At 46.3% G+C, this 9,783-nt stretch overlaps 1 pseudogene; it reads left to right on the forward strand.

The window, feature by feature from the left end:
- The first annotated feature begins 3,552 nt into the window (after nt 1-3,552).
- On the forward strand, nt 3,553-5,351 carry LOC147632931 (uncharacterized; annotated as a pseudogene).
- The last annotated feature ends 4,432 nt before the right edge of the window (nt 5,352-9,783 follow it).

A 9,783-nucleotide genomic window follows, 5' to 3' on the forward strand; every position in this document is an offset into this window, starting at 1 on the left:
CAAATATCCAAGTGTACCTGGTAAAGTCATCAATGAAGGTGACAAAGTAGTAGAAGCCACCAATAGATGCGGTCTTCATGGGACCACACACATCACTGTGAACAAGAAATAACTTGTGAGATGCCCCAACTCTGCCATCTTTGGGGAGAGCAAAGCGGTGCATCTTGCCAAGTAGGCAAGCTTCACAGATATGTTTCTTAGTAGGCATGCGCATCTGTGGCATATCTTTAACCATTTGTGGGACAACCGTACCAAGGCATTAAGATTGAGGTGATCAAACCTCTCATGCCATAAATGTGTCAGGGAGTACATCTGCATCCATAGCATGGGCTGAACTATCACTGCATCTATCATATGCATCTAGGCTATACAAGCCCCCCTGAAGAGTACCAGTCAAAACAATAGCATCGGCATGACTCAATTCATAGACTGCACACCTATGCCCATCAAAAACAATCTTATGTCCACAAGTAGCAAAAGGTGAAATGGAAATAAGATTTTTGCGTATGCCTGGCACATACAAAACATTCTCCGGAGTGACAACATTGCCTGCAACTGAAGTGACTGTAACCTGCACAACACCCTTAACCATATAGGATGCATTGTTGGCACACGTCACAGAACCCCCCTTTGGGGCATCAGCAAGGGAAGTGAACAATGTCCTGCAGGAAGTGATGTGCTTAGAAGCACCACTATCAAAGAACCACGTGGAAGCTGAAACTGACATGCAAGCATCACCTGCATCATGTACAGAAGGATCATAATGGCATTGGACTATGAAACTCCAAGACTGTTCCGTGGCAAAATGAGCATGCTCATTAGGAGTGGCATCATTGCCAGATGCAGTGGAGACCGCAAGTCCCTTTTCTTTCTTCTTCTTCTCAGAAGCAATCCTTTTCCTGCATTCAGCTATATCATGGCCTGCAACCCTGTAGTAATTACACCTCTTCTTCTTCTTCTGATCACCTTGGGATGATGAAGAAGAAGACTGATTTGCTGTATTTTTAGGGGCAGATTTCTGAAATTTTCCCTTGTTCCTATCATTGGCTGCAAATGCTTGATCAGAACGCAAACTGAAATCTCTGTAAGAGCTGCCCAACGTACTTGGATTGTGACATAATAATCCCCCCCTCAGTCCGAGTAAATTGTATGCCCAAATAATACTGCAACTGGCCAAGATCAGTAAGAGCAAATGATTGCTGTAATTCCCGTTTCCCTTATTCCTATCATTGGCTGCAAATGCTTGATCAGAACGCATACTGGCATTTCTGTTAGAGCGACTATGCTCCTCCTGCAATAAAAGTGCAACCAACTGATCAAAGGAATAGTAGTTGGCATTGCCCATGGCAATCAACCTCAAGGTAGTAGCAAAACCTTGGTAAGAGTCAGGCAATCCATCCAATGTGCTGGATACAAGCTGAGAATCAGGAATATCCTCATCAATGTTGGCCAATTGCTCTTTCAAATCTTTGATAGCTGTCAAATAGGCATCCATGCTATCACCCTCATTCATATGTTGATCCTTTAACTGCTTGCGGAGATAGGCAACACGGGCCTCGTTGCGTACCTCATACAAAGAGGCAAGCTTATCCCAAGACTCCCTAGCAGTAACGCATGATCTGATATGAGGTACAATACTCTTCTTAACAGAAAGAGCAATCAATGCCTGTGCCTTAGCATCACGGCCATCCCACACTGAATCATCTCCCGGAGTAGGAGGTACAAAGGCAGCACGGGAAGAACCACTGGATGTGACATCACTAGTGGAAGATGTAGCTTGCCTGACAGGCCTAGGCTCATTGCCATTCACAATATTCCACAAATTCTTGGCCACCAAGACATGCTTCATCATAAATGACCACATAGGATAATTCACCCCATCAAGCTTGTCGTCAGCACCGAAAGCCCCAAAAAGATCATCCTTGCCCCTGGCCATTATGTAGACAAATGCACAAATCCAAATGTGACAAAGGCAAGATTAGGAGCCTCAAGCTCTCAACTGCAAATAAAGTGACCAAATGAGCCTCAAGGCTTTCAACTGCAAATATGATGCTTGTTGTCCACAAAATGACTGCAAATGTGCAACTGTCACAAAGTATAGACCTGCAATAAAAAATCCCAACACAGCACGGGACCTTCCCAAGGCAGCACGGGGCCTTATCCAATGCCAAAGAAGCTGCAAATGAAAGGAAAAAATTTGCAGAAATGAAATACCTCAATAAAAGAGCTTCCCGAACTGTTGAAAATGCTCGAGGGAGCTTCTAACAGCAAGAGGAAGTGAAGGACAGCAAATGCCCTCAAAAGCCCTTTGATTTGATTAGGTCAACAATCAAACAACCTCCAAAACCAAGTACAAAGAGCAACGGGAGAAGACGGGAGCCGGCTCTATGTGCGATGAAGGACGGGAGAAAATTTTGCCCAATACTCCACCAGAATGCGACTTCCAAATGCTTCAGAGCAGCAGTACAAATGTAAATTCAGCAAAACCCCAAATTTCTAGAGTTTGACAGTCAAAAAACTGTCAAAAATGCTTTTAGATGCTTCGAAATGGCTGGAAACGGTCGTCTAGTGAGTCGCCTAGCTGGAAACAGCAAGAAGATGGAGTTCTCAGTGATGGAATGCCTCTGAACAGCTGTAGGAGCTCACGCGTGTGGATTTGAGCAGTAGAAACCAGTCGACCAGCAAGAAATCAGCTCCAATGAGCAAGGGGGAGGCTCCAATGAGCAAGGGGGGGGCTCGGGAAGGCTGAAACTGGCGAGAACTGAAGGGCAAAGCCTGCTCTGATACCATTGCTGGGTGGAGTGGACAACGGAAGCAATGGAGGCAGGAGCAAGGAAGGAAGCGAGCTGCTGTAGATGTATTGCTAAAAAGTGATAAAGAGTACAAAAGATACACCTAATATGATGAACCCCTAACTGGGTGTCATACATGTACTAGGTGTCCCAATTGGAACTAGTACTAACTGTACCATAGGTCCTAACTGATAATATCTAGGCCTACAAGGCACATACCAAGGAATGAGTGACACCTATGGATAGCCCATAGAGTGGCCTACATACAGGACTATTATGATTGGTCATACATTGGCCAAATTTTATGGCGCAGTGCTCGAGGTAGAGTTGAGCTCATATGCAGAGGAGGGACTGCGAGCACTAGGGCAGGCTGGATTCCAACGAGCTTTCTCCACTATTGACCATATATTCACTCTGAGATGTCTGATTGACCAGGCTAGGGCGTGGGAGAAGAGATTATACTGTTGCTTTGTGGATTCCCGCAAAGCATTTGACACGGTGAGAGAGACTCTTCCAGCACCTACAGTCATTGGGGATCCCATCAGAGATGGTTTGGGGCATCTATGCTTTATATGAGCAGGTCCTCAGGCACATACGATGCCTCGGGGGGCTATCTGATGTTATTGCTAGCACCATAGGTGTGAAGAAAGGATGCCCACTCTCTCCTACACTATTTGGGCTATACATCGATGAGGTGGCTGACTTCATTGGTCACAGTGGTGGGGACGGGGTAGACATCTCAGGTACCACAGTAGACATAATGCTATATGCATATGATATTATTGTGGTCTCTGAGTCGCGGTTGGGACTACAACAGCATCTCCATGCACTCGATGACTTCTGCACACACAGAGGGGGCTTACAGTGAACCTTGGGAAAACCAAGGCCATGATTTTCCACACCTCAGGGCCGGTTCGACGGACAGGCCATCTTCACACTAGCAGGAGGACAAGTAGAGGTGGTAGACTCATATGTGTACCTGGGGATTACATTTACGACTCCGCGAGGAAGATTTACTATGGCACAGGCAGCCAGAGATAGACTCACATGAGGGTATGTAGCTCTGGCCATGCTAGAGAGACAATGTCACCAGGCACACTTCCAGGAGCCCCGCACAAAGGGGTGGTTGTTTGACACACTAGTCACCCCTGCTTTGATGTGTGCTGCAGCAGTATGGGCACCTGGGCTCGCCACCTCCACATGGTCTTAGATAGAGAGGCCTCAAATTCTCATGCTCTCACGGATGATCCGCAGCAAACCCTCCGTCCCACATGACATTGTCCGGATGGAGTTTGCTACACCTTCTATGCTAGTAGAGGCCCTCTTCCAGACGATCTGCTTCATACAGAGGATCAGAGATATGCCATCAGATCGACTCTCACATAGAGCTTTTGAGGCGTCCAAGTAGCTCGCAGAGAGTGGAGATAGGAGATCATGGTATTCACAGATGATACAGTGGCTCACTCAGCATGGTCTTGACATAGATCACTTGCCACCTTTCCAGTATGATATACATGCACCACACATCCAGCTCTCTCACAATGAGAGGAACAGAGTTCTTCGGCTGGATTTATGGCAGCGATTTACTCAAGAGACTTGGATTACACCGAGTCAGCCTCTACCGCCGAAGATGCTACACTACAGAGATCAGTTTATGCGTATCTAAGCGGATGGATTCATACAGAGATGTGGATACATGGATGTGTACATGCCTCACAGTGCCCGAGTGGTGATTGGCCAGCTCAGAGTGTCATCACACCAGCTTGAGATTGAGGTAGGTAGGGCAGCACGGATCCCTAGAGCAAAGAGGATATGCAGACTATGCCAGGACGAGGATGAGAGTGAAGAACATTATGTATGCAGATGCAGAGCATATAGTGTCATTAGAGAGAGATACACCACCATCTTTAGTGGACATCCCTCACTCCGCCATATCATGGAGTCCGCAGACTAGCGCAGATTTGGCCAGTTCTTGCTAGAGACATAGTGCCACAGAGAGACACTACTACGGACTCATACCACAGGGAGAGGTGGGCGACAGCTCCAACTCACTGATTTCTTCCAGAGATCTATCCCAGTGCCTACCCTGACACAGGAGGGGGTTACACTTGGGCGCGCCGCGGACCTCCGAGCCAGACGGAGACCGAGAGCACCAGACTACCAGACTCCCAGACTACATCAAAGGGAGATCACAGAGATACGGGCTCGACATCAGCACCATATCCAGGAGCGGCTAGCTCACTTACACTCACACCCGGAGATCATGCTCCGAGGTATTTTTGCCTCGCCATCGCCTATGTATCACATATTACACCCCCATTAGGGTACTAGTTGGAGCTAGACAGATCTGCATTGCATTCTTGTATACCCTGCGCATATAGGTTGCATACTGAGCCTCTAGCAGTAGTGCTCCATCCATCACACCCCCCCACTAGCTCAATACTTTCATAGTTTATTTCATGTTCATTTTGTCCTTTTTTTTTTTCTGGACATCCAGAAGACATTGACAGTTGTACATTGATTTGTCTCATAGGTCGAGTTTGGCCTCTAGTAGATGTTAATATAGCGTTCTTTCTTTCTTTCTTTCTTTCTTCTGCGTTTGTTCTTCCACACCTAGTTCTGCGTTTTCAGGCTGGTGGTTCTCTCTTGCGTTTGCTCGTCTTCATCGTGGAGTCTTGCTGCGTGTGCTCTCAGCTGTTTGTCTCATGTCCACTGCGTATTCGGACATGGTATCAGAGCCCCAGGTGGCTTGAAGGTTGGAGACATTGGAGAGCTTGCGGGACTGTTTCTTGAAGACCTTGGAGAGCTTGCGGGAGATTTGAAGAGCTTGCGGGATTGTTGGTTTTTTGCTGCTGATTAGAGATCCTGTGGGCTGTTCGGGACTTGGAGATTGGGTAGAAGGTGGCCATTGTCGTTGGACAGCCACCTTGCATATTAGTTGCAGCCTCTTTTTCATTTTTTTTCCCACCCACCTTCCCTTCACAAGAGCAAAGTAACCCCCCCGAGATGGTAGACTTGCTTGAGATGGCTAAGAAGCACGTGAAGATCCCTACTCTCCCCACGTTCCCGGTGGATCGACAGTTGGACGAGACCAACTATGGCATCTGGAAGGTTATGATGGAGTTTGTATTATTGGAGTCTTATGACTTGGCTGATTTCATTATTGTTGGTGTTCCACGGCCAGAGTTGGAGGACGGGGAGCTGTTACCCTCTACTCGGAAAGAAAGGGAGGCTTAGGCATAGTTGTGGGATCGTGTCAATGCCCGTGTGCGTTCTTTCATCTTCCAATGCACACCACAGGTGATTAATCATATCAAACATATGACGCTGGCCAGAGGGATTTGGCAGCATTTGGCTTCTCTATATAACAGGGTATCACCCATGAAGCGGATCTCCTTGGAAGTGCAGATGCGGGTGATGAATCTTGCAAAGTCTTCGACGATACGGGAGCACATCAACAAGTTGCAGGCTCTTCAGGCTGGGAAGGAGATATCTTCAGAGGACATGGCAATCACTTTGCTGTCTCGTTTGACCTCGCAGTACTCAGCTTTCTACTCCTCTTTGATCACCAATGTCAGGCTTAGCACCATTACATGGGAGGAGCTTGTGCCTATGGTCTTGGACCAGGAAGAGGGTTTTACGAACCCTCCACAGGGTGGAGGTTCTGAGGCCTTGACTAGCCAGCGGTCGCAAGGCCCCAGTAAGGGCAAAGGGAAATCTTCACAGGAGAAGTCTTCCGAGCAGGAGCCCGACTTGGATCATGATGCCTTAAAGGCAAAGAGGACTTGTAACAATTGTGGCGAGAAAGGCCATTAATGGAGAAAATGTCCTAAGCGGAGCACCGAGAAGGGTGCAGATTCCTCAGCAATTACTGTGAAGACTCTAGCTTTTGTGCACTTGGAGATTATGGACACCGGCATTTTATCTTCTTCGAGCACGGAGGCAGTTTGACTCACCGCTAGGGACACTCGGGAGTGGATTCTTAATAGTGGTGCTTCCGGGCACATGACTCCTTCCTGGGAGTTATAACAAGATCTTCGAAGGCACGCAGGTCACATCCTAATTGGTGACGAGTCCACTATACCTTTTCATAGTGAGGGAAGGTTAGAGATTGTTCCCGATGGGAGAGGGGGGAAGCATTCCTCCTAGGTTCTTTTTGTCCCATCTCTTGGTTTTCATCTGTTGTCAGTGTATGAGGTTTGCAAGACTGGTGTACGGGTAGAGTTTGATCCTTGGAAGGATTTTTTCTTGTCTCAGATTTCTGGATGTACACCTAGGGTCAGGAGAGACTGGATGCCCAACACACGTTTTTTGTTCATAGAGGCTGATATCAGGGCACCATCTTCCCCTCTTATTGCAGCCATTGTCAGAGCATGGAGAAGCATGAGATCTTTTGTGCGACAAAGGCTTCCTAGGTCTTTGGATAAGGCTGACCGACAACCTATTATGTGGAATGAGCTCATTAGGGATGTGGCTGGTCGGCCACTTGGTGCATCTCGTTATATGCAGTGGTCAAGATGGGAGAGATGTGCATACACAGTTCTTGCTTGGAAGACCTTTAAGATGCTATGCAATACAACATGCAATTTCAATTGCAAGCAAGCACATAAAGATGCTATGCAATGCAGCATTGTTATGGACAATCCGCGTTCATGACACTATACCAAAATAGACGTGCTCTAGGCAAGTACACAAAGTACCAGACCCAATGTAACACAAATCCACTAGGCATTTCCAGGCATGTACACAGAGGCACAAGTCCCAACGGAAAGCCAAGTCCATAGTATAACATGAGTGGCATCAATCCCCGGCATATACAATTGCCATGGACACCAGCCCAATGTACATACATGATGAGAAAGCACGGGTGGACCAATTGGGTGGCCAAATGGTGGCATCCCCTCCGGCTTCTAAATAGTTGTCCGCAACTGAAAAGCATCCAAATATGTTTGAAGCACATGCGGGCAATCGTTGAAGAACTCTTCATCTACCCATTTAGCATCAATGGGAAGATAGTTCTTAAACTTCACAAGGTGATGCCTGACAACTTTGCCTGTAGCAAGCTTGCGTTCCTTGTGATACACAATCTGCTCTGGCTACAAGATCTCCTCAAGCTCATCCACTTCTGGTGGATCCTCAATGACCATTTCACTGGCCTACATACTTGCAAAGGAGACTCACATGAAAAGCATTGTGTATGTGCCAATGACTAGGTTATGCTAATCTGAAAGCCACTTCATTGATCTTCTCGATCACTCGAAAAGGTCCATACTACCTGGTTGCAAGCTTAGGATGCCAGGCCTCTTTGCAAGTCTTGATTTCTCAAATTTAAGCAATACCCAATCATTCTCTTTAGCACCCAATTGCCTTCTATGCTTGTCGGTAGCCTTTTTATGCTTGTCTTGTGACCTTGCAATGGCTGTCGGCACCCGAGCAAAAGCAATATCCAAGAAGACTCCTGATCCGCCGCATAACATTTCAAAAGATCCAACACGGTTGAATTTGCAGCCTCACTTTGCCCATCCGTTTGAGGGTGATAAGCTGATGAGAAGTCCAATTTGGTGCCCATGTCATCAAATAAGGCTCGCCAAAAGACACTTGTAGTCCTAGGATCTCTATCCCCCACAATGGACTTCGGCATTCCATGATGCTTGAACACTTGTGCAATATATATTTTAACCATATGCTTAGCTTTGATGGTCTTTTTAACCGGCAAGAAGTGAGCTTGCTTGCTAAACCTGTTCACAATTGCCCAAATTGCATCATTACCCTGTTTTGGGTCCATGGCAAGTCCATAAATGAAATCCATTGTAATACTTTCCCATGGTCTGCGAGAGGGAATAGGCAATGGCTGAAGCAAACTTGGTGCCTTTTGTCTATCAAATTTCACCTTTTGACATATGTACATGCATGTACATGTGCCTCTATGTCCTTCCACATACCTGGCCAAAAGAAATACCGCTCAATCATGTGCGTAGTAGGCATTATGCCGCTATGACCAGCATATGGAGGAGCATGGCACTCATCCAAAACGTTTTGCCTCACGTCAGACACCACACATAGGCAATTATCTTTCATGAGATAACCCTCTTTGATCACATATGAGGCATGTGCATGACCAGCCATCAAATCAACCCAAATAGTGGCAAAATTAGCATCCGTATGATACAAATCACGCATGGTCCCCATGAGAGGCAACCGAGATAGCTCCTACATACGGCTTTCGTGACAATGTATCTGCCACTACATTCTTCTTTCCTGGGGTGTGCAAGATCTGAAAATGAAACATAGAGAGGAAATTGGCCATCCTCAAATGCTTCTCTGACAATTTAGTTTGGGTAAGAAAATACCTCAAACTTTGGTGATCTGTTTTCACATGAAATCAGCCCCAAGAAGGTAGTGTTTCCATATAGTAAGTGCATGAATTACAGCCAAGAGCTCTTTCTCATAAATGCCAAGATATAGCTCTGCATCATGCAATCTACGGCTCTCATAAGCCACGGCATGTCCCTCTTGATTTAGGACAGCTCCTATGCAATTTTCAGATGCATCACATTCCACACTAAAAGGCTTTTGCGAATCCGGAATGATCAACACTGGACCATGAGTAGTTGCATCTTTCAATTTAAGGAATGCATCCCTCTCTAAATTAGTCCATTTGAATGCGGCCTTCTTCTTTGTCAAATCATGCAAAGGAGAAGCAATCCATGCAAAGTGCCGACGAATGAACCTGCGATAGTAAGAGCATAATCCAAGAAAACTACGGATCTCATGCACTGAACTCAATTCGGGTCAATTCTGAATTGCATCAATCTTTGCAGAATCCATCCGCACTCCATCTTTGGACACAATATGCCCAAGATAATGTATCTATGACAAGAGAAGAACTCACTCTTCTTTGCATTTATAAAGAGTTTATGCTTACGGAGTTCTTCAAAAACAATGGCCAAATGAACTCTATGCTCTTCTTCGGTCTTTGAGAAGACTAGGA

This window comes from Cibotium barometz, chromosome 12, assembly GCF_041138505.1.
Source record: "Cibotium barometz isolate CiBa-2024 chromosome 12, ASM4113850v1, whole genome shotgun sequence".
In the NCBI taxonomy this organism is placed as follows: domain Eukaryota; kingdom Viridiplantae; phylum Streptophyta; class Polypodiopsida; order Cyatheales; family Cibotiaceae; genus Cibotium; species Cibotium barometz.